The sequence below is a fragment of the Toxorhynchites rutilus genome, chromosome 3, assembly GCF_029784135.1.
Source record: "Toxorhynchites rutilus septentrionalis strain SRP chromosome 3, ASM2978413v1, whole genome shotgun sequence".
Classification (NCBI taxonomy): Eukaryota; Metazoa; Arthropoda; class Insecta; order Diptera; family Culicidae; genus Toxorhynchites; species Toxorhynchites rutilus.
In genome coordinates, this window is record NC_073746.1 from 254,315,037 (window position 1) to 254,341,836 (window position 26,800).

The following is a 26,800-nucleotide window of genomic DNA, read 5'->3' on the forward strand; positions in this document are numbered from 1 at the left end:
GGTTTTGCCACCAAAGCAGTCTGTATAAACAAACTTTTTCCTTCTTCTACCTGCTTCCGTTTTGCGATTGCGTTTGCCACTCGCTGAAACTAGTTGTTGCCTTGATGAGCGCCGAACCGAAGCTGCTCTGTTCTGTTCGGTTTTGCGGGTTTTCTTATTGTCGTGAGCAGCTTTGCAAGCCAACTCGAGCACTCCGGCGGCCGAAATTCTATAACTGCTATTAGGTATACTGGTGCTCCGGCACCAATCCGTTGATGCGATGTGATGTGAAACGATGCCATACAACCACACTGATTTACGGTTTGAAAGAAAATGATATATTTTTCAGCGGATCCGCGCCTTTTTTACTCTAGCGGTACACACTCACAGGATAGAGACAAATCAGCAGACTAAGCCAAAGGGGCGAGTCCAACGAGACGAACGAAAGAGCGTTAAAAGGCAGCGATGGCAAAAAATACATTAATTACAATTTGTTCGCTCGTTGGATTCACATGCAGGCTAAAAAGGGTCCTTTTCAGGATCACAAAATTATCTTTAATCTAAAGAGTTTATTGTTTTGTTATCACTCGATATCCCCATCTTGTTCGGCTAAACCTTCCTGTTTAGCGATTGCGTTTGCCACTCGCCACAGCTTTCACAGTTGGAAAATTTCTTCCCATCCAGCTTGTGACATGTTGTACAGTACATGTCCGTCCAATTAGCTGAATGTCGAGCTAAATGTAAATTACTGTACTTTCAATCTAGAAGCAATTTAAAAATTAATGAATATTGAATAATCGGGAAAGTCCCCAAACATAAATAAGCTCAGAACAACTGCCAAATTCACATACTCATCATATACTGGCAAACAAATTATGAAAAAATCAATTTGTGTTTTATTATTATTTTGGATATTATTTTAGAAAGCATTGAACTGTATTTCGTAAACTCTTTTTTGAAAGATTTAATGGCCCTGATAAGCGCCGTGTTTTATGGAATTTTTGAAAACTTAGTAATCGTGGTTTTGAAAAAAAAACCATTTCGAACGCCCTCGATGCCTTATTCTGGATTTGCCACCAAAGCAGATTGTATAAAGAACAAACTTTTTTCTTCTGCTACCAGCTGCCGTTTTGCGATTGCGTTTGCCACTCGCTGCAACTGCCTGTTGTTGTCTTGATGTCCACCGAACCAAATGTGTTCTGTTCTGAATGCGGTTTTTCTTATCGTCGCGAGCAGCTTTACCAGCCAACTCGATCACTTCGACGGCCGAAACTATATAACGCCGGCTAGGTGGACTGTTGCACTGGTACTAACACGCTCGGCCTAGCTACCCTTGCGGGGAACTCCAGATCAATACGGTTCGAGAGGGATTTTGCCTTTCCCTTCACTTTTCCTCCTTTGCCTTGGGTTGGTTTGTTGAAGTGTTTTGATGCGAACCGATGTGGTGTACGGTTTGATTGAGAATGATCGTTACGGCAGCGGAGCGGGGATTTTTAAGCTGACTGGCTGGCTCGAGAATTACGCATGTGTGAGACAGCGACCAATGTTTCGTTCATTTTTTTCTTTTTCCTTTCCAATGGTGCTTCATTCTATTTCGCTTCTGCTCTGGTTGCCCGTTTTGGTCGGTACGATTTGAGGAGCACAAAATGGACCAATCAAAAATGGGCACATAGTGTATTTGGACAATGCTTGATATTTCACAATTATTCAATTATTTATCTCAAGAAAAATGAAATGTTATTCATTATGATAGATGCGTAGATATATTTCCTATCAATTGATGCCAAAACCATCGCGATCTATTGAGAAATGCTCGAGTTATAAGCGTCCTACTTGTTCAGTGCCTAGATTTCCATTTCACCCCCTATATCTTCCGGTTAGACGTAGTCCTACGTCAAAACTATATATATATATATATATATATATATATATATATATATATATATATATATATATATATATATATATATATATATATATATATATATATATATATATATATATAACAATTTTCTTACATCTATGGTTAGTAAGGTGGAAAACCGATTACTCGCGGTGTACTCGAGTTTAGGAGGGTGACATATTTTTAGGAGAAGGATGGGATATAAGGAAATTGTAACAATGTTGATGAACACCCATTTCATAAATCTATTCGTATAACTATAGTGTATTTACATTTCAACTTATTCTACTATTTATAGCAAGGGGACGAATTATCCGCAAAGGAAGGAAAGGAGGGTATAAGGATGTAGGGACAATCACACACGAAGATCTATAGCTTTAAGGAAAACATATATATGGGACATGTAATCAAGGTCTAACCGAGCCAACACATCTCTCACCGGCACATTGGGCTGTCTTCCTCGGGCCCGAAGGGAGTTTTCTAAATTCGATCTGGCGACCAGATACACCTCGCACGACCAAACAATGTGCTCGATGTCGTGATAACCTTGGTCACAAACGCAGAGATTGCTGCTGGCAAGATTGAAACGAAAGAGTAGTGCATCTAACGAACAGTGATTGGACATGAGTCGGGAGAAGGTGCGAATAAAGTCCCGACTCAAGTCTAGACTTTTGAACCACGGTTTGAGGCTAACCTTAGGGATAATCGAGTGAAACCACCGGCCCAATTCATCTTCATTCCACTTGCGTTGCCAGTTAGCGATGGTATTTTTGCGAACTAAAGAATAAAATTCATTGAAGGCGATTTGACGCTGATAAATATCGCATTCAATTGCACCTACCTTTGCTAATGAGTCAGCCCTCTCATTACCCGGAATGGAGCAATGTGAAGGGACCCAGATAAAGGTAATGACATAACAGCGTCTGGATAAAGCACTCAAAATTTCTCGTATTCTCTCAAGGAAGTACGGCGAGTGCTTTTCCGGCCTCACTGAACGGATAGCTTCGACAGAGCTCAGACTATCCGTTACAATGTAATAGTGTTCAACAGGTCGTGAGGCGACGCTGTCCAGCGCCCAATGTATTGCTGCCAATTCAGCAATATACACTGAGCAAGGATTCTGAAGACTGTGTGAGGTGGACAGATCAAAATGCACAGAGGAATTGATGTAGTCAGGGAAACAAACACGGTTGGGAATATACGAAGAAGGATCAACCTGCATGGAGATGAATTCATGATATGAACTCATGAATCCGGAGTGGAAATTTAGCTCGATCAGCTGCTCAAAATTTCCGATCACCAATGGGTTCATGACCTTACACCGGATGAAGAACCGAAGAGATAATAATTTGAAGCGATCTTTTAGTGGGAGTAAGCCTGCCAAAACCTCGAGACTCATGGTATGCGTTGAGGGCATACATCCCAACGCTATACGGAGACAAAGATACTGAATTCGCTCGAGTTTAATGAGGTGTGTTTTGGCAGCTGATTGAAAACAGAAACTGCCATACTCCATCACTGAGAGAATAGTTGTTCGATACAACATTATAAGATCTTCGGGATGGGCTCCCCACCAGGTGCCGGTAATTGTACGGAGAAAGTTTATTCTTTGTTGGCATTTTTTACTCAGATACCTAATATGGGCCCCCCAAGTACATTTGGAGTCGAACCAGACCCCAAGATACTTGAATGACATAGCATGAGTGATCGGTTTACCCAAAAGTTGAAGCTTTGGTTTTGCTGGTCTATGCTTCCTAGAAAAAACCACCATCTCTGTTTTCTCCGTGGAGAATTCGATCCCTAGCCCAATGGCCCAGGTTGAAAAATTGTTCAAAGTATCTTGTAAGGGTCCTTGCAGGTCGAATTCGTTTGATCCTACGACAGACACCACTCCGTCATCTGCAAGTTGTCTTAGGCTGCAATTTTGTGTAAGGCAATTGTCGATGTCGCTTACATAGAAGTTGTACAAAAGGGGGCTTAAACATGAGCCCTGGGGGAGGCCCTACAAATGCCGTGTAAAGTCAATTCATTTATTGTGATTGATTGTTCTTCGTTACAAGTAAATTTAATGACGGACCTTTTCCGTTTGGTATGATGACTAGAACAAAATATATGTACGGAAGAATTATCAAACGTTTGATGAACCAGCCTAAGGCTGAAAATCTTTCCAATAAAGACAAAAAAAAATTATCAAACGATTATTTCATTTTACATTTCCCTCTGAAGTTTACATCCCAAAAGTGTACATACTTCTCGAATCTCGAATTTGCTTGAAACTGGGAAGTTCATTCGCTTCTAGTGGCTGCACGATTTTCCCAGGTTCCTAAGTTTAGAAGATCATGTTAGGACAGACATATTCCACTCTGCACAAAGGCAAGCGAGGACAAAAGTACTCGTAGTTTTCATTTATTTACAGAGCCGATTTCCCCAGAAACCTCGGTTTTGAAGTCTGTGTTAGGGAAACACATTTCAATCGGAACAAAAATACCCCCGATTTGCATGAATTTGAAATACCGATTTCTCCAGGCACCTTGGTTTAGAAATCTCTATTAGGGAACACATTTCGGTGGGAACAAAAGCTCCCCCTACTTTCGTGTGTTCTTTTTCTTCTTTTTAGCTTTAAGAGGGTTTAAACTTTTCAGTTCACTCGCCTCTAGGCTCTTTCATGTGTTTCCAATGCCGATTTCGCTGCTTGGTTTTAAAGTCTGTGTTAGGGAACATTTTTCGATGAGAACAAAAGTCCCCCTACTTTCATGTATTTGCAATGCCGATTTCCCCAAGGCTGCTTGGTTTTGATGGCTGTGTTAGGGAAACCGTAAATTGGGCCAATCAAAACGATGCAGTTAGGGCGTTTAGATAACGCCTAATATTTTACAGTTATTCAATTGTTTATCTAATGAAAAACAACATTTTGTTAGTTGCGATAGATGCGTAGAAATATTCCCTATCAAGTGATGCAAACATCTCTCCTATCCAGTACGAAATGTTCGAGCTATAAGCATTCGAAATATTTCATTTTTTCCTGCATGTTCTGTGTTTTCATTTTACCCTCCATATATTCCGGTTAGACGTAGTCCCACGTCAAAAGCCAGTTTGAAAATATGAAAATAAACTCTCAGCCTTAGGCGGCTCGTACACCGGAGCAATAAGCAACTAGCAAACTGCAATACGCAATATGCAACAAGAAACATATTTTGTTGTTCTTCGCATACCAGAGCAAAAACCCCCTGACATTATGCAAACATTCGGCTTAATGTACGAAACATGACAAAATATGAGCGATGAGTTGCTCTTCAACCGACACGCCGTGTTGCTAGCGACTTGTGTTGCTCTGTAAAGGCGACAGTATTGTATTGCGTCGGTGTACGAGATCAACAAATATTAAGGTGAAGATGGAAGCTAGCCACAAATGGCTGCCACAATGGCGCTCATTTCTTTCATCTCCCTCCCTCACCCCTCGCCCTAAAATCAATCATTTTGCGAAACAGTGTAAAGAAAATGATCTTTACAATTATTATTTTTAACGTTTAATGGGTCTATAATGTAAGTTTTACCAACTTTAACATTAGGTAAGAAAATTGTATTGCAGAGCTCGGAACACTGCCACGGCTGCTTATGCTTTCAAAAACAGTAAACGAAAAAGTATTACATTCAATCAAAATGCCTCGGCCAACGAAGAGAAGGGTTAAGGCTCTCCAACATGAATATGTGAAAACAATACGATCAACGAAGGAAAATATTAAGGAATTATCAACATGAAGTTACTATGCGAAAGAACTTGTTAATACCAAAAGAGCCCCAATTCGCATGTGTTATAAATTTGTCCATGTTACGCTCGCGTATAATCAGAATTTTTCTTCATATGCACCATTTATATATATTTATATTTACAATTGTTCATCGGAACATATCGTTCATACATTTTACTTTAGTATTGAACTGTTATTTCTATTTTCAAATGTATTCAAAGACTCGTGTCAATGAAGCGCCACACTGTCTGATAAGTGAATTGATCTATTTACGCGTGCTTTGCTCTTCTCTCACAAACACTATTACCCCACTATTAAACATTTTACACGTGGGTTTACCTTTACTACTACAATGGCTAGCTTCCACCAACAAGTAGTGATTTTCCTTTTTTGTAATGCGAGACAATAAGTTCTCGTTCCGCAATTGTGGTATGCTTGCCCTTCATGGTCGTGGCACTGATTTCGACCCATAGCCTGCGAAAAACAGAAGTATCGTCTTGAAAATCTCTACTTTTGACGTAGAACTACGTCTTTCAGGAAGGGTACCAAATCAGAATACAAGTCACGTTTCTATGAAATAAAGTTAACGTTAATAACTATTTTTACTACCTGTTCCTGTCCCTCCTATCCGATTGATAAACTTTTACTTAGTCGCGGCAATACATACACACACTCTTTACAGATACACGGGCCAATGGTTGTGCAGTTCACTGAACATTCAACAAGAGCCAAAGGTTGTTCCGCTCATGACAACTCTACACGAAATGATGATTGCGCCGGCTAGTGACCATTCTATCCTGGATTCCTCGAGTCGAGAAAGATGCACCACGCTAGATATGGGTTACAGACTAGGGGGGCGTTGCTGATTAATGGTCAGCTGCATCCCAATAGGAAGTATCCCGTGTCGGGCACACGTACAGAGCATTGGAGACAACAACATCTCAATTACGAAAACACTTGTAATACTAACCTCGAGCCAACCGCGAGTAATCGGTTACATATTACTAACATAGATAATAAGAAAAATTGTCAAAGTATTGGACTTTCGGCCCCGTGAGGCTAACGCCATATGAGCCTTGATAAAAATATATATTTTGGAAAAAAAAAACTATTTTTACTGTGAACAAATTCTCATGATGGGGGTCTTCGTAGCCACTTGGTTACGCGTTCGCTTACCAAGCGATCGATCGTGAGTTCAAACTCAGGGCCCTCAATTGACCATCTTTGTGTTGTTATAGAATAACTACGTCCACGCAACCATCATCAGCGATGGAAATCGATCCACGGTCGAAATGAGATCGATTCATCCATACAATGCTCTGCTCTGCAAGACACATCGGGCTGCTGTTCTATAAATAGCTCAACAATGATCAATATCAACTGTCTTCGCTGTCCGGTCTGCTGAACAATGGAAGAACAGAAAGAATACCCTTACGCCTAAATGGCTACTACTGTGTGATTTACCATAATGTAATGGAACAGAATACTTAACGCCTAAAATGGCTACTACTAACTACTGTGTAATTTACAATTTATAGAAACATAAACATATGTACATGTACACGATTAAAACCCGGCTCTGTTACAGCTAAAATGCTAATGAGCCTAATAAATAAATGAGATAAAAAAAAAAATTCTCATGATTTGCATACCAGTCGAATCGGAAATTCTCTAAGATTTTTTCGATATGCTAAACATTACAATTCGCTAATCTCTAAATGGTTTAAATTCATGAAAACTGGAAGAACTTCTTTTTTGACGTGGGACTACGTCTAACCGGAGTATATGGGGGGTAAAATGGAAAACTAAACACAGAACATGCAGGAAAAAATGAAAGATTCCGAATGCATATAACTCGAACATTTGTTACTGGATCGGAAAAATGTTTGCATCAATTGATAGGGAATGTTTCTACGCTTCTATCGCAATTAATAAAATGTTATTTTTCATTAGATGAGCAATTGAATAACTGTAAAATGTTCAACGTTATCTAAACGCCCTAACCGCTTCATTTTGATTAGCCCGAACTACGGTTTCCCTAACACAGCCATCAAAACCAAGCTGCCTTGGGGAAATCGGCATTGAAAATACATGAAAGTATGGAGACTTTTGTTCTCACCGAAATGTGTTCCCTACCACAGACTGTAGCAACCCTAGTCAGCGAGCGATATCGATGCTGACTAGCGGTCAATATGTAGTGGAATAGGCGCACCAACACAAATACGCAAGATGTCAACAACTCTCATGCTATAACCGCACTTGGCCCAACTGTCGTGTGAAGAGCGAAAGAGCAGAAGGCGGGAGAAAGCTTTGAGGTGGGAGTTAGATGACGTCGAGTAAGAGTACGAGAGATCACGGTACGAGAGCTTCGATTCGGATCGGCCGGGATGAGTCGAAAAGATATGAGGAGGGCAGTCGAAAAAGAACTTGCGTAACGGAAGGATATTGTCGTTTGGACTAGTGGATTAGTTTTGTTGTGGATTTGGCGATCAAACTAATCGCGGGAAAGTTGATATTTTGAAGCTTGTTAGCGGATGTTCACGAATTGATTTGGATGTGACATCTCGTATGTGCGTGTGAAAGCAGAGTGCGAGTTTCTGCAAGTTGTTGCGCACCGTTCATCGGGCGCTAAGGTTATTCGCGTTCGTGCGAATGTTAGGGATTTCGAGAAGCCACCCTATGTGCAAGTGAGATTGCCCAAAGGGGCGGTAAGTTAAAAGAAGTATATCCGTGGAACGTGAAGTAAAAGAGTTGTATAGAGAAAGACGAGCAAAACGAAGAGATACTGTGAAGTGGAACGAGACAATTAAGATACCCACCAGTGGCGGATAAGTGTCGCGACGTCGGCGACTTCAAAGACCGTGCAACACCGACGGCAGTGACAATCCAGGTGAGTGCGATAGCTTAAGTGAGAGTGAGTGTTTGCGAGCCGTGTGTTGGTGCGCGAGCTTTCGGTTGTTGCTATTTTACTCCGAAAGCTCAAGCCTGATAAATTCGTTGCATGCGCATGATCTGCAGTGTTGGCAGTTGCGCTGAATCATTTTCCCTCTTAAGTGAGGAAGTAGGAAAAGTTATAACAAGACTTCAAAACCAAGCAGCGTTGGAGAGATCGGCATTGCAAATACATGAAAGTAGGGGGTATTTTTGTTCCGACTGAAATCTGTTTCCCCAGCACAGACTTTAGAACTAAGGAGTCTAAAGAAATTGACATTGCAAATTCATGCAAGTCGTGGGCATTTTTGTTCCGACTGAAATGTGTTTGCTTAACACAGACTTCAAAACCAAGATGTCTGGGGAAATCGGCTCTGCAAATAAATGCAAACTGCGAGTACTTTTGTATTCGCTTGCCTTTGTGCAAACTAGAATATGTTTCCTTAACACGGTCTTCCGGAGGTACTTCTGCACTCGCATGTGTTTTCCTAGCACTCCGAAAAGTGTTTTCCTAACACGGATTACAAAAGCGGGTACAAACACCACGCTTAGGCTCGGTTATTCAAGATTGCATTGATGGATATGCCTTCATATCTTCTGCTCACTGAATTCCTACGCATACCATTTGATGATTAGGCAAGATGTTGATAACCAATTGCTGCGATGACGTCTATTGATTAAACAATATGCGTTCGACGTATATGTCAAAATTGAAACTGAGTGCCTGATGTTCATCAAATCAAGCAAATTCGCGGTTCGAGAAGTACGTACACTTGAGAGATGCAAACTTCAGAAGGAAACGTAAAATGAAATAATCGTTTGATAAATCTTCTGTTCACATATTTTGTCCTAGGCATTATACCAAACGTAAAAGGACGGTCATTAAATTTACTTGTAACGAAGAACATAATCTATCTCAATGGATGAATTGACCTTACATGGAATTATACAATCTTTTTACTCATAAAGCAAATATATTGAATTCAACTGAATTCGAGAATTGTTTCATTCAATCAAAAATTCAAGCAATACGAACAAATATACGATAAGGTAGTCTCACGTGAACCTTGCGGTTATATCATAGATATAACCTACCCATTTTTTTACCATACATTTGTTCTGTCGATTTGTGTGCTAATCCTACCCGTATTTCGAATGCTTATAACTCGAACATCTCTTAACAGATCGGAACGATGTTCGCAACAATTGACAGGAAATATTTCTACGCGTCTATCATAATTAATAAAATATTATTTTTCATGAGATGAACTATTGAATAACTGTAAAATGTCAAGCGTTATTTAAACACCCTAACTGCCAAGTTTTGATTGGCCCGATTTACGGTTACCCCAACACAGACCTCAAAATCGATGTACCTGTGGAAATCCGCCTGCAAATATACATGTGAGTTGGGGGTATTTTTTGGTGTTGAATACTTTTGTACATGCTTGTCGTTGTGCAGACCGGAATATGTTTCCCCAAAACGTACTTTTAAACTGAGAAGCGTAGGAAAATCGTCATTTCAGATACTAGAGGTGAATGAACTTTCGCGGTTCGAGAACTACGTAAACATGAGATGTGCAATATTTTCAGAGGAAAATATAAAATACAATGATCATTTGACAATTCTTCCGTTTATATATTTTGGTAGTCCTAGGCATCATATCAAACGTAAAAGGACGTTCATCAAATTTATTTGTAACGAAGAACATAATCTATTACAAAAATTTCGATACATTCTAAAATAATATTCGAAGTGGAAAACAAGTGGATTGCATAGTGTAATTGCATAGTTCTACGTCGAAAATATGCGGTCGTGTCCTAGATACAACCCTTTACGATTTTCTTTACTTACAGTCTAGATTTACTTGAAAAACGCTAGTTAGTGAACGAAAGCGGAATACAACTTGAAATACTTTTGCTGTATAAACAAGAGTACGAATTCGGATTTGAGCTGTTTTTCAACATACACAGTTCCTATTGACGTATACTCAAAAACAACAAGACTTTTCAGGGATATCTATGAACATTGATGACAGATGGTGATCACACTACTACATTTTCATCGCAGCTCACGAATATTACGAAGGACGAATATGTGCGGAAGTTATAATTGGAATCGTTGATACCGTTTTGTCTCATATTCCGAACACTTAAGGTGAAGGTGGAAGCTAGCCATTGTAGTAGTATAGGTAAACCCACGTGTAAAAATGGGGTAATAGTGTTTGTGAGAGAAGAGCAAAGCACACGTAAATAGATCAATCCACTTATCAGACTGTGTGGCGCATCATTGACACGAGTCTTGAATACATTTTATGAACAAATAACAATTCAATACTAAAGTAGAATGTATGAACGATATGTTCCGATGAACAATTGCAAACATAAATATATATAGAAGGTGCATTTGCATATGAAGTAAAATTCTGATTATACGGGAGCGTAACATGAGCAAATTTATAACACATACGAATTGGGGCTCTTTTTGTATTGTTTTCACATATTCACTTTGGAGAGCCATGACCCCTCTCTTCGTTGGCCGTGGCATTTTAATTGAATGTAATACTTTTCCGTTTACTGCTTTTGAAAGCATAGGCAGCCGTGGCAGTGTTCCGAGCTCTGCAATTTACTTTTCTTACCCAATGTTAAAGTTTCTAAAACTTACATTATGGACCCATTAAACGTAAAAAAAAAAATTGTATTGATATCAACACAATTTTATTCTATTGATTTTCATGACATGAAACGCTATGACTCAGAAATTATATTTATTGAGTGGTTTCTATAGCAGTTTCGCTGATGTTGTCTGGCATCAGTGTCGAAAAAATAACGATGCTTTCACCAACACAAACAAAACCATTGCCGAAGATTGAAAGATGAAAATTTAACTTTCAGAGCACTTGCTCGAGTTTTCCGACGTTTTTCACTATACAGTGCGACAGCAGATGAAAATTTATTATCTTGTGAGTAATCGATTAGAGTTTGGTTGATATTATTTGATAGAAAGTGTGCGAAAATGATCATTTTCTTCACACTGTTTCGCAAAATTATTGATTTTCTGGCGAGGGGTGAGGGAGGGAGATGAAAGAAATGAGCGCCATTGTGGCAGCCATTTGTGGCTAGCTTCCACCTTCACCTTAAGCTTTGATGTCCATTAAACAGTGTCTCATTACTCAAAATGGTACTCTTTCTCGAAATTAATTTGATTTTTTAATACAATAGAGTCTTCTTTTTCATTCGACTACAATAAAATTGATTTACAAATACATGTTCATGGTGAAAAACTAAAAATATGTTTAACCACTTTTGTCTCAAATTCCGAACACCATTTTTGTCACTGACTCATATTCCTAACACTTTTGTCTAAAATTCCGAAGAGCAAAAATGTAATTTTAAAAAAATCATAACTTTTAAACTACTAGATAGATTCATATGATCGATATATTAAATTCAAGTCAATTAGCTAGTCTTTTTTGGAAAATGAAAAAAACAGGTTTTTGACTTTGTAATTATTGATTGTATTTGTTTCTTATAGGTTTCGGGACGAAGGGCGCTATATCGGTATCGAACTTGTTAATGATGTTAAAATGAAGTCTATAACACAAACAATGTCAGGGGTTTGAATATTAAATCATTTGTAACATTAAAGTTTAGTAAATTCACATTTAAAAATGAAGTGTTCGCAATTTAAATCATGCGTAGAAATTTGATTCATATTCCGAACACTAATTTCAATGAAGATTTCTGCATAAAATATTATTTTATTTCCATTTTATTTATCCATTTATTGTAGATGCTTACCATTTATAGTACTTAACATGAAAATAACAAACAAATTAACTGAAAAACTACAAAAACTGAAAAATTAACGATGTTTGGTTTTTACAGAATTTGCTAACGCAAACATTTTATCATTGGTTTTGACTGTCACTTTTTTGCAAATGTTTAATATTATAAATTATAGGCTGTATCGATATCTGTAAATAATGTCAACATTAAGCCTATACATCAAAGAATGTATGTGTTTTCATTATTCAATTATTTATTACATAAAACTTTAGTAAATTTACATTTAAAAATGAAGTGTTTGGAATATGAGACAAAACGGTACTCAGCTGTTAGAAAATGAATGATGTTTTCTGCTGTTACTCTGGTTACTTCTTTCGGTCGTAACCATTTGAGGGGCACAGTTTTGACCAATCAAAATGTGGCACATACTGCCGTTTTACGCATAGTTGTCCCATGTTACTTTTTGACAATTTTTACTTTTCTTCATAAAACGATGATTGTATGCCTAATCTTCCGGAAAACACAAAAAAAGTTATTGTTTATTCCCAGCTTTGAAAAAACCGATATCAAGCTCAATTGTCTCATGTTGATATTCTAGGTATAACTGTCTCATCGTGAATTTTTAAACCCGTAATCAAGCTCGATTGATTCAAGTGAGAGGAACTTTTCACATTTCATTAGACAATAGTTTATACTGCTTATAAAAACCTAGTGTATTGCTAAACTGAAATGCTTAAACCCTCTGGTAGACAAATATAGTAGAAAATTTTGATTGCATTTTTCTCAGTTGCTGATTTTGGAACATGAGACAACTATGCATAGAACGGCAGCATAGTGCGTTTGGACAATGCTTGACATTTTGTATTTGTTTTTTTATTGTTCACATGGTTTTAGTCTAGAGACCGCTATATATTTTATATTTTTTCTTGAAAGCTGAGGTTTTTTTTACATAATGTATCCAAAAATCAGAGAGGCTTTTTTAGTTATAGAGTTATGATTTTTCAAAGTTTTAAATGATACGACTAACAAAATTTTAAAAAATTACAAGCAAAATTACAAGGATTTTTTAATTACTAAACCTCATCCAGCGTCACATTATTTTTAAACATTTCACAAAGGCAAAAAAAAAGAAATTTGAAATCCAAAATGAATTATTGCCTCTAGTTTCCAGAAGTGGTTATTTTTACCCCTGACTGGTGCCAGTCACCGTTTGAAGCAATACTACATTGCTACTTTATACGGGAAATTACTTCCAGGTGACGTTGTCAGAGAGGTGCCTTTTAACGACCGGCTTTTCCGCGGGTACGATGGAAGCTGTTGCGGCGCAAATGAAAACGAAATTTTACGTCGTCGAGTCCCAACCTGCGTTGAATGTACGGAGAAATGAATCCTTATTGGCAGAGAATGAGGAATGGAGTGCACAGAGATTTTTTTCTGTTCGTTATAAATCCATTTTACCTGTGGGAGTATCGTAACAAAAATCGTTACCTTTTACGAAGGTTTGGAGGGATTACTTTATAGACTAAAGCTCTTGGGCGGGAATTTGCTCACTATGAAGCAAATGAAAATTTGGTGTGGTTTTTCACTGTGGCAGACGCAACACAGCTCTGAATAGTGTCTCTACGAATAGTGTGTTGTGGTCGGTAATGGCTTATTCATTTTATTTATCTCAACAGTTTTCGGTTTCATTTTAGAAAGATTTTTTTTCAACTATAAAGATTGAATTTAGTAATTTCGGATGAGACGATACTGCTGACATTTGCAAACACTTTTTGGCAGTGCAAAACTTGCAAAAAAAAACTAGAGGTGGGTTATATCTGTTATATAACCGTAAGATGAACGTAGGACTAACGTTGGATTAGCAATCAATAAGTAACAAGCATAAGCATATCATCTCTCGAATAAAGTGATAGTCATGCCACTTCGTTTAGCCGAAAAAGAATTATTAACGCTCAAAGCAACGATTTCTTCTCGAAAAAACCCAGCACAAATAATATCCCTTCCAAAGCCCCGATAGTTGGAGAGAAGAGCAAAACGCATAGGCGTGTGAGCGTGAACATCCTCGTCTCACATCGTAATAACAAATGAAAAGATTTCCGTGCGGAGCCAGCTTATATTCGAATTTATGTGATTTCAAGAGCCTGTTTTCAAAGCTATTTTTAAGCTATTGAAACAATTTTTTTGAGTTAACAATTATCAACCACTAGCTGACCCGGCAAACTTCGTCCCGCCCAAAATTTGATTTTTGTTATCAATGTCTTTAAACATTCACGTCTTCTTACTAAGCGCAAGTTCATGGGCCCAATCGCAGAACTGCTGATTGATCAATCTTCTAATCGACCCCGTTGAATTTACCTTTTACTATAAAATTCCCAGTACTCTTACCAAAACTAATCATTGTAATATCAGATTATGTTAAGAAACAATTCTCGTTCAAGATTTTTCAACCACTTGCAAATAACATGTTTCTCCGTTACATGGACCAAATGATTGATACAGAAAATATGATAGAATAAAGACACCCCCCCCCTTCCTCCTTTAGAGAGGGAGGATGAGTGTTTATTCACAATAGAAGCTTTTCTTGTCCCCTAAAATCTTCACATGCCAAATTTGACTCCATTTGCTTGATTAGTTTTTGAGTAATGCAGAAATTTGTGTTCCCTGTGGATCTTTTACCGTCTCAACGTATGCATTAACCTAGCGTCATTTATTAATACTTAGTTGAGATTTCTTAAGCCAAATAACACGACTTGAATTTTGACTTGGAAGACGTTCCGGACCGCTAAAAATCTATAGGATGTTGTGTCCAAGACACGACCGCATTGTTGACGTAGAACTACGCTGTAGTTCAATTCAAGTCGCTTGTTTATAACTGCGAATATTATTTTATAAAGGTATGAAATTTTAGAAAAAACCATTCTACCAGTTTGGTCGCCCTGAAATATTTTGTTTCTTGTAGAATCATTTGACGATTATTGTTTGATGATTCATTCCTCTCAGAACAATACATGCTTGAGAGAAGCGCAGTTAAAATCCTTAGTGGAGGAAGTTTTGCTACTGGTAAGCGAAACCAAATCACATACAAAATTCCAGAACAACATTTACTTTCCTGGTGACTAAATAAACGTTCTTGTTAATCTCAACAACCTCGAAAAGAGTAGCAATGCTTCATCATGGTCAAGATTAGCGCAAATGCAATCCTTGTTGGAGGGAGTTTTGCAACTGGCACGCATACCCAGATAAATTGATAACGTATTAATAATTATTGAATAACTTGGTATTCCCCAAATTATTTTTTGGTGCACAACCTTAACACCTGCTTTACCATAGCGTCAGTTCAATGCATTGATACAATGTTTATGATGACGGAAAACAAACAATGTCAACTGCTTGGAAAAAGGCTGAATATTACTAATACCCTAGCGCAAATATTTCCCTTCCGCTATCTCTCCTCCTTGTCGACACGTTCGGACCGACATGTTCACCCGCAACCGCACAATACGCTAAAACGCACGCACGTACACACACAAAAATATCCATATATCGATGGTTTGAAGCAATTAACACTCCCATACTAGCGCATTGGTTTTTTTTTTTTTTTTTTTTTTTATATCTGTATTATAGTGACTTTCAACACTTTTGGCTGGTTCGTCACTTTTTACTTCCAATTTTGGAAGAATGTTGGGAGTGAGAATTGAACTCGTGATCTTCAGCGTGAGAGGTATGGATGTTACCACTACGCCAGATCGGCTCCAAGCGCATTGGTCTGTCAGACCGAGAAATCAATAATTCGTTCATTTAGTAGAAAATATCAACACTACGACTTTGCGATTCTCTCTAGTTTCGTTATTCGTCGTTCGTCATCGTTTAGCGTATCGCATGTGTTGGTATAAAAGAGACGTGTACTACTTTTTTAATACTTTCGGTCTGACACACCGACGCGAGTATAGGTGTAACTTTTTTGGACAAGAACATTTTTTCCTATTTTAGAGTATTGTTCAATGAAATGTATAAATTAATGTTAGTGGCTTGGAATATTTATTGAATATGATGCATAAGATATTTACCGGATTATTCTAATTTGATTTCAGTCCCTTTTGTAACGGATCCATATATAAACTATTCGTCGTTAGATTCATACGTTCAAAAGCAAAATATAAATGTTTGACTTTCGTATAATTATTCGCTAAATATTAGGCTGTTAAAATGTCCTGCGGTATTTCCGCGAGGTGTCGTTGTGAGCGCGTAGTTCTAGTTGTATTCATTGTATCGAGTCATACTATAGCTTGTTGGAAAGGTATTTTTGCGCGCTATAATATAGTCCTTGACAGTGTTTTGTTTGGTTAAGTCGTTCGTGAGTTATAGTGTCGCAAATATGGAGAAAAATAAAGAGAAAATCCGACATATTTTACAGTACTACTATGACAAAGGCAAAAATGCATCTCAAGCTGCCAATAAAATTTGTGCAGTTTATGGACCCGATACAGTTTCCATTTCCACCGCACAACGATGGTTTCAACGTTTTCGTTCTGGTGTAGAGGTCGTCGAAGATGCGCCACGCTCCGGAAGGCCTGTCGTCGAAAATTGCGACAAAATCGCTGAATTAGCCGAGAAAGACCGGCATAGTAGCAGCCGTAGCATCGGCCAAGAGCTGGGGATAAGTCATCAAACCGTTATTAACCATTTGAAGAAGCTTGGATTCACAAAGAAGCTCGATGTATGGGTGTCACACACGTTGACGCAAAAAAACATCTTTGACCGTATCGACGCATGTGAATCGCTGCTGAATCGCAACAAAATCGACCCGTTTCTGAAGCGGATGGTGACTGGCGATGAAAAGTGGGTCACTTACGACAACGTGAAGCGCAAACGGTCGTGGTCGAAGCCCGCTGAAGCGGCTCAGACAGTGGCCAAGCCTTCATTAACGGCCAGGAAAGTTCTGCTGTGTGTTTGGTAGGATTGTCAAGAAATAATCTATTATGAGCTGCTCCCTATGGCCAAACGCTCAATTCGGACCTGTACTGCCAACAACTGGACCGCTTGAAGGTAGCACTCATGAAGAAGAGGCCATCTTTGATAAACAGAGGCCGCATTGTCTTCCATCAGGACAACGCCAGGCCACACACTTCTTTGGTGACGCGCCAGAAGCTCCGGGAGCTCGGATGGGAGGTTCTTTTGCATCCGCCGTATAGTCCGGACCTTGCAGCAAGTGACTACCACCTGTTTTTGTCCATGGCGAACGAGCTAGGTAGTCAGAAGTTAGCCACAAAAGAGGCCTGTGAAAATTGGCTATCCGAGTTTTTTTTTCCTATAAGGAAGCGAGCTTCTATAACAGGGGTATTATGAAGTTGGCATCTCGTTGGGAACAAGTCATCGAACAAAACGGCGCATATTTGACTTAAAACAGATGATTGTAACTAATTTAATGAACAAATGAAAATTCAAAAAAAAAATACCGCAGGACTCTTTTGACAGCCTAATATAATGGTCATACATATACACACTTGTGAAAGAATTTCATTTGTGGAAGAATTGTAAACAGTAAACTATAAACTAATCGGTGGCTTATAGTAATTTTTAACAGTTACAGTTTCGGGGATATTTTTTATAATGGACAATATCGACAAGAAAACAAGAAAAAGAAAAGGAAATTCCTAGAAATCCTTTCATATCATCTTTTGATGCCCTATCCAGCTCGCCCAGCAGCGATTTTGTTCAGTCGGTGTCCTCACGAAGAATGAAAGTTTGCCTCAGCGAGATCCACTGTTTATACTCTAGGCCAGAGTTTCTCAGGGGTCGACAGAAACGAAAATCGATTTTGGGGTCTGAATATCGACCCCTATAAAATAACACAAGTTCTTATTTGAAATATTAAAGATACTCCATAATTTGTGTTATGTGAACCACCCTGTTATAAAAATGAGCCGGAGTTGACACATTTGATCCTGTAAAATTTTCTGAAAAAAATCTGTTTCAAAATACTAACGGAAAAGAAGGAAAGGACTGCTTATTTTCATTTTGAATTTATTGTTCTTATTTATGGTTTGTTCATGTAGTATCAACACAACAAAATAATTCATTAAAAAAGTTTTCTCATAATAAATTATATGATGTTTATACATGGTTTTGTTGAACTTTGCTTTTCCTAAATTTTCCGTCAATTTTATCCTTGAGTACATAGTACATAGTTCTTTGCTTTCAAAATAGAGTCCATCATCGGGAAGCCAACCGATTTCAGAACTTTGTTTTGTTGGCATTGTGAAGCGAAAATATTCACTCAACACACGCTGATTAATGTGGAATTATCAAGAAGTGTCCCAAAAACATCCTTAGGCGGAATGAAGAAGTGAGGTGACATTTCATATGGTTCAACATTTTTATGAATCAAGGCATAGGAGAAGTGTGTAATACGTACCCCCTAAGCGAGAATGGATTTATCTTGATCGTGCTCTTAAAAATTAAGGTAACAACTACGTTAGTACGTAGTTTAGTTAACCCTCAGTCATCTGTAATCGTTCTGTATTTTAGATACTGGATAACAAAAGTGCTACGAATTTTATTTTGTATGGCACGAAATTCTATATTTTTCAATCATACGGTGTTAAATGGCCCAGCAGAAGTATAATATGCTCATAAGCTGATTCTCTCAGAGACTATAAGGCTCAGAGAAACAGTTTGTATGAATGAGTGATTCCATCAATCGATTCACTTCATGTCCACCAGCTAAGAGAAGAAACCGTTTCTCCGGTGAACTTGTTCTCCCAGTATTCGTGCGTTAATTCTCCAGACCGGTCTTTTTCTTCCTACATTTTCTGAGCATATAATATAGATGCCAGATGTTAAGACATGTTTTCGTTCTGAAGACATTGATTTTGTGAAAACATACTGAGGTCATGCTAAAGTATGTGAAAACAATTATTTGTGTGAAAAAATGATTTAGAAATATCGTGATGGTTTGCTCATTTTTGTTCATTAGGATTACATTTGAACAAATTTATTCGTGTCATGAGATATTTGAAAAAAAATGATCTGGAATCCCACACATACAAGCTATTTGTCTCGTGAGAAAGTTATTCGGCCGAAAGCGGGCAAATTGCCCCGATCGAGGGTATGCTGTACTACCCGATGGTAAGTTGATGCGGAAAATATCAAATTGGGATGGAAATCAATCCTTTCTTACCGTTTCCGTCATCTGAGATATCCACTGGGAACTCGACTCAATAAATATGACTCACAGTTATCGCCTTTGAATCGGCTTTAAGCAACAAAAACCTTATAGAAATGATGTAGAAAATTACATCAAAAATCGCTTTCAAAGAAAATTATTTTTCTTTTTTTTTTAAAGCATGTTACGAATGTAAAACTTGCATGGTAGAATTCTATCATCGACTTGTACGATTTTCTTTAACCATTGCATTTCAAAGTTTATTAGTAAGAAGGTAGACAGAGAAAATGAACTGTAATTAATTTAACATTTCAATTTGAATTTGAAAAACTATCATTAAATTCGGTATCTTTGCAGAAATTCTGTAATTCTGTATATACAGATTCTGTGTCTGAAATTTGGCCAAAAATCTGTTAAAATACAGATTATTCTGTAGATGTGGCAACCCTGAGAATGACTAATATCTTAGTAGAAAATATTTAAAAAACTCAACAAGACGGTGAGTGTGTACAAGATGAAAAATTCGACAGATAAAAAAACGTGAACAGGTTCGTGCAAGGTAATGTGTTTGAGCTTACGTATTATTCAGGCATGTTCAACATTTCTCTGTATTTTAAACATATACATGATTTAACATGGAGTGTGATCATCAAATCCATGTCCAAACATGCTGATATTTTACTGTATATCAAGCTTGCCCTTAGGTTACAAGATCATAAGCGTTCTGGAATATGTTGGATCTTGAATGATAATGTACTCAACTTTTAATTTAATTTAAGGGGGTATTCTAGTCTAGAAATCTGAAAAAATCGAAATTTTTTTTTACCATATTTCTGTAGTTTAGGCATTCAAGAATATACTCTAGAAAGGACTTATCGAAAATCCTATTATTTACCTAGTTAGAGCCATCTTAGTGATGTGGTATCTAACCTGTTACGGCCATCACAATGAACTTCAAACGCGTTTCTCTTGGAACTAGTTTTTTTCTAACTGGCGTACACGATATCTCAAGTTCTACTGAACCGATTTATGTCAAATTTATATGAAAATAATCTGCATACATCTCTCTATCGCATGAACCAATAAAAAATTATAACTTTTTAATGTTACTATTTTTAAAAAATCGGTAAACGCAAAAAAAAACGTTTTAAACAGCATTTTTGTTTTCAAACGGCCGCCATTTTGTTAAAACCCATGTTTTTGACTTGTCCGAGGTTCATGCCATAGCGACATCTTTACTGATTCAGAATCTGTTCGTTTTTTTTGTTTCAGATAACCAGAAGGACTGGAATCGTGTACGCCATGGCACAACTTTTTTTTGAACACCCTCACTTCACCAGCATGTAACTATTCTAATTATGAATATTTTTTTCCGTCCTATTTTTGTTTTATTGTTGAAAGATAGATAAACGAATAATGATATAATGGATAGTAAAAATATTCTTTGTTTTATTTTTACGGAGTTCGAAAAAACGTCCGAAATTCGTGTCTCTACACTAGAATACCCCCTTAATAGATTACAAGATATTTACATAGCTAAATGAAGTGAACTAGAATAAAGTGATTGAAGAAAGAATTTACAAAATGCTTGGTCATCTATGTGCATGACGAAACAATTTTTTTTTCAAAATTATTTCAGGAAACTTTAGATGGGTCGCGAAGAAGGAAAAATGTTTTTCAACGTATTATAGACCAGCAGATTTTCTCTCCAGCTGGACGAGTCTACATTACCCAGCGATGAAGCTCTGTTGTTAGGGTATGTTCGATACATCAAAGTTGAAAATATGTGCCAAGAAATTATTTTTGCTACATATATAAAGACTGATACCAGAGGAGAATCGATCGGTTTTTTTTACCGAAAAAGCTATTCCATGGAAGAACATTGAGACTGATGGTGCACTATCAATGGTTGGTCGTCATCCTGGTTTTACAGCTCACTCAAAGTTACAACTGCGTAAGGTAGTGGCCATTCACTTCGTGATTCACAGACAGCATTTAGTAGCAAAAAATCTGAGCCCTAGATCGCATCAGTCTTTACTATATGTTATGAGTGCTATCAAAAACCTTTGAAGCAATCTTTTGAACACTTCATTATTTGTTCAGCTATATGAGAAAAACGACGAAATCTTTACTCGGTTCACTTCTACACGCTGGAGTTCGCTGACCACCAAAAGTTTCTTGCATAGCAAGCTTTTTTGAATTTGTGTTTCAGCTGCAGGGTGACGATTTCAACATGATTGAAACAATATCGATAATATCGGCCCTTCTGACAAAACTTTCAAAACACAATTTAAGCCAGAGAGAACATTCACAGTTTCCGCATTTGTCAAAATTATCACAAAAGCTTCAGGACCATGTTATATTATCATATTTATCATATCATATTTTACTAAAATATTTTTAGATCTTCAAAATTTTCAAATTCTTCAATGGATAATAAATCAGTATAGGTTGTGAGTAATTTGTATTAATAATTATTTATTACACTTGATATTCATTAAATTTTATCTCAATTTATTTTGTTGGATGTGATGAGAAAATTTTTTTTACTGTATTATAGTGACTTTCAAAACTTTTGGCTGGTTTGTCACATTACTTCCATTTTTTGGAAGAATGTCGAGAGTGGAATTGAATTCGTGATCTTCTGCGTGAGAAGTGCGGATGTTATTACTACGCCAGATTGCCTCCGTGAGAAAGTAATGTCAAGTTTATTCATTTATCCATCTGCAATGTTTTCAAACTGATAACTATTCAGTATGAAAAAACTAAAGATATGATTTTCAAAGAAATTTTGGCTATGGGTGTCTAAGGTATGATTTAATACTGGAAAAGGGGTCTCTTGCCCAAAACAGTTTGAGAACCCCTGCTCTAGGCAAATGTTCCCCTTCGTTCTTCTTCTTTTTTTTTATCACGGTGACTTTAAGCAGGGGATAGTAACTTCAAGCAAAAAAGTGGGACCGATTCAAGATTGCTTTTATGTAAACAGTGAACTTTTTTTACACTCTAAAAATTTCTCCGACTTGCACTGACAACTGAATGATATTGTCAATTTGTGCGAGATGCCTCAAAACAGTTGGGAATAAATATTGTTTATATACAGTAAGTTACATTTAATGCGACGTTTATATTATTACAAACCTGTAATGTGACACGTTTAATTGGACATTTTTGTAAACATCGAGTTTGGGGCCCAAATTATGACGCCACATTAAAGTTGCCATCAGACGTAGACACTGTACCTCTCACATCGCCAATGTTCAATTACAGGCCAAAATCGCCTCCAAAGCGACACTGAGTGGTGCCTCGGCATGTCGTATTAAATTTAAATTACTGTATTATATTGTTATTTATGTTCGCATCATAAGCAACACACACATTTATTTTCTACTTGCAACAGTATTCACGATGATTGGATGGATGAATATACGACTTATACATGCATCTAGTACGACTATTGTCATGCGCATATACGATTTACTACAGACAATCAAAAAACGAATAGCGGAAAACGTTCTTGATAATTATAATAATTGTTATAGATTTTTGTAAATACATATATGTTTGGAATATTACGTTAAAAATTATTTTTAAGTCCGAATATTTCCGGTTTCAAGAAAAGTGAAAGTTAAAGTTGCTTTTTTTTTATTTTTAACTTTTAAGAACGAAAGATTATCTGTTTGCCGGTCTTTTGCTTTCTGATAAACATAGTGACAAAAATAAATTATTTCAACTTCTTCATTCAATTGCACTTAACTCAAAACTGTAAACATGAGATTATGAACTTGAGAAACCAAGCTGCCAAGTATGCCAACCCAGCAAAAATTAAATCGTATATAGAGCATCGAATATCTGATATTTTTGGTGGTATATGATGCGCCCAAATAGCATATACAGTAAGTTACATCTAATCCTCAACATAACGAGGCACTGCTCAGTGTCGCATTAGAGGTGATTGGCCTGTAATTGGACATTCACGATAATAGTGGTACAATGTCGACATCTGGTGGCGACTTTCAATCTGGGGCCATACTTTGGGTACCAAACTCGATGTTTACAAAATATCCAATTAGAGATGAAAATGTCCTATTATTTGTGTCCCACTACTGCACATGCAAGGTTATTAGGCAATACCTAATAACATAATAAGTCTGTTGTCATACGAATATACGATTCATCACTGCCATAAAAAAAAATAACGGAAAATATTAAAGTAAAATGTTCGGCCTGGGAAATCACCATTTTTGTATGTATATAGAATTTAAAACATTTATGTTTGTACAAAAAGGAATTAATCAATTGATTTTTAGGAATATAAATGTTTGATATGAGCGGTGTCGACGGTTGTAAAATTGCTCCGATGGGATTTGAACTCCGGTTGTTTGGATTATCAAGTCGCAGCTATCTCGTATGGCTATATGAAATATGATTTTAGGGCAATTAAAGATCTTACATATGATAAGAAAGAGTTGCAATCGGATACGTCATTACTGTTTGTTTATTGGACTTTAGTGGAAATATCGCAAAATTTATATAGAAAAGGTTAAATAAAGTTCAGTACTACATGTTTCGAGTAATCAAATAACATGAAGGAAAAAATTTCATTCATATTTTAACAATTTAAAACTGCCGTCGGACCTGCCCAGCAAACATTAAATCGTAAAAAATTCGAGAGGTTCTATCCGAGATACGACCGCTTAGATCATAGGATTACGCAAACTTTTTTCATTTGAAATTTGATAGTTTATCATTTCGAATATTATTTGCCAATACGTCGAAATTTAATAAATAACTCTTTAGTAAAAAGTTCCGGGGACTTGAAAAGGTTTAATAGCTTGCGTAGTTTTGTAGAATCATTTCGAGAAACAACGATAATTTTTTGCCTTTGCGAGAACAATACACTTATTGGTCATATGTCGCAATATGTTTCTTAATATCAATGCACGCATTGCACTGAATTTTTTTTTTATTAATTCGTTTATTTTTACAGGCTCAGTTACTTAAGTTTAAAGGAGCCGAATTCTTAAATATAATTTTAAAACTATATATATATAAACAATTTTCTTACATCTATGGTTAGTAAGGTGGAAAACCGGTTACTCGCGGTGTACTCGAGTTTAGAAGGGTGACATATTTTTAGGAGAAGGATGGGATATAAGGAAATTGTAACAATGTTGATGAACACTCAATTCTTAAATCTATTCGTATATCTATAGTTTATTTACATTTCAACTTATTCTACTATTCATAGCAAGGGGACGAAGTACCCGCAAAGGAAGGAAAGGAGAGTATAAGGATGTAGGGACAATCACACACGAAGATCTATAGCTTTAAGGAAAACATATATATGGGACATGTAATCAAGGTCTAACCGAGCCAACACATCTCTCACCGGCACATTGGGCTGTCTTCCTCGGGCCCGAAGGGAGTTTTCTAAATTCGATCTGGTGACCAGATACACCTCGCACGACCAAACAATGTGCTCGATGTCGTGATAACCTTGGCCACAAACGCAGAGATTGCTGCTGGCAAGATTGACACGGAAGAGTAGTGCATCTAACGAACAGTGATTGGACATGAGTCGGGAGAAGGTGCGAATAAAGTCCCGACTCAAGTCCAGACTTTTGAACCACGGTTTGAGGCTAACCTTAGGGATAATCGAGTGAAACCACCGGCCCAATTCATCTTCATTCCACTTGCGTTGCCAGTTAGCGATGGTATTTTTGCGAACTAAAGAATAAAATTCATTGAAGGCGATTTGACGCTGATATATATCGCCTTCAATTGCACCTACCTTTGCCAATGAGTCAGCCCTCTCATTACCCGGAATTGAGTAATGTGAGGGGACCCAGACAAAGGTAATGACATAACAGCGTCTGGATAAAGCACTCAAAATTTGTCGTATTCTCTCAAGGAAGTACGGCGAGTGCTTTTCCGGCCTCACTGAACGGATAGCTTCGACAGAGCTAAGACTATCCGTTACAATGTAATAGTGTTCAACAGGTCTTGAGGCGACGCTGTCCAGCGCCCAGTATATCGCTGCCAATTCAGCAATATACACTGAGCAAGGATTCTGAAGACTGTGTGAGGTGCTAAAAAATACGTTGAACACTCCAAATCCTGTGGACTCATTCATAGAGGACCCATCAGTAAAGTACATATTATCACAATTGATACGCCCATACTTTGCATTGAAGATCGTAGGAACGAACCCCAATGTAAGATAATCTGGATTTTCATGGATTTTCTCCTTCATGAACAGATCGAAATGTACAGAGGAATTGATGTAGTCAGGAAAACAAACACGGTTGGGAATATACGAAGAACGAACAACCTGCATAGAGGTGAATTCATGATATGAACTCATGAATTCAGAATGAAAATTTAGCTTGATCAATTGCTCAAAATTTCCGATCACCAATGGATTCATAACCTTACACCGGATGAGGAACCGAAGAGATAATAAATTGAAGCGATCTTTTAGTGGGAGTAGGCCTGCCAAAACCTCGAGACTCATGGTATGCGTTGAGGGCATACATCCCAACGCGAAACGGAGACAAAGATACTGAATTCGCTCGAGTTTAATGAGGTGTGTTTTGGCAGCTGATTGAAAACAGAAACTGCCATACTCCATCACTGAGAGAATAGTTGTTCGATACAACATAATGAGATCTTCTGGATGGGCTCCCCACCAGGTGCCGGTAATTGTACGGAGAAATTTTATTCTTTGTTGACATTTTTTACTCAGATACCTAATATGGGCCCCCCAAGTACATTTGGAGTCGAACCAGACCCCAAGATACTTGAATGACATAGCATGAGCGACCGGTTTACCCAAAAGTTGAAGCTTTGGTTTTGCTGGTCTATGCTTCCTAGAAAAAACCACCATCTCTGTTTTCTCCGTGGAGAACTCGATCCCTAGCCCAATGGCCCAGGTTGAAAAATTGTTCAAAGTATCTTGTAAGGGTCCTTGCAGGTCGGATTCGTTTGATCCTACGACAGACACCACTCCATCATCTGCAAGTTGTCTTAGGCTGCAATTTTGTGTAAGGCAATTGTCGATGTCGCTTACATAGAAGTTGTACAAAAGGGGACTTAAACATGAGCCCTGGGGGAGGCCCATGTAAGAGACCCGACTTACTGCCGAATCTTCGTGAGAAAAGTTCAAATGTTTCTCACAAAGCAAGTTATATAACATATTATTCAATAGAGGCGGCAGACCCCGAGAGTGTAATTTGTCTGACAAAACCTCTATTGAAACAGAATCAAAGGCCCCCTTTATGTCCA

At 37.6% G+C, this 26,800-nt stretch overlaps 1 protein-coding gene across 12 annotated transcripts in view; it reads left to right on the forward strand.

Annotated features, from left to right (window-relative positions):
- LOC129780236 (ras-specific guanine nucleotide-releasing factor 2-like) overlaps positions 1 to 26,800 on the forward strand; it is a 536,608-nt gene that overhangs the window by 494,641 nt on the left and 15,167 nt on the right. For 2 of the 12 annotated variants that reach the window (XM_055788280.1, XM_055788279.1), the window contains one exon: positions 20,789 to 20,859. The exons of the other annotated variants lie outside the window; for them this stretch is intronic. The gene's annotated coding sequence lies outside the window, so the exon portion shown is untranslated. The remainder of the gene's footprint in view (positions 1 to 20,788; positions 20,860 to 26,800) is intronic. 12 annotated transcript variants of the gene reach the window in all.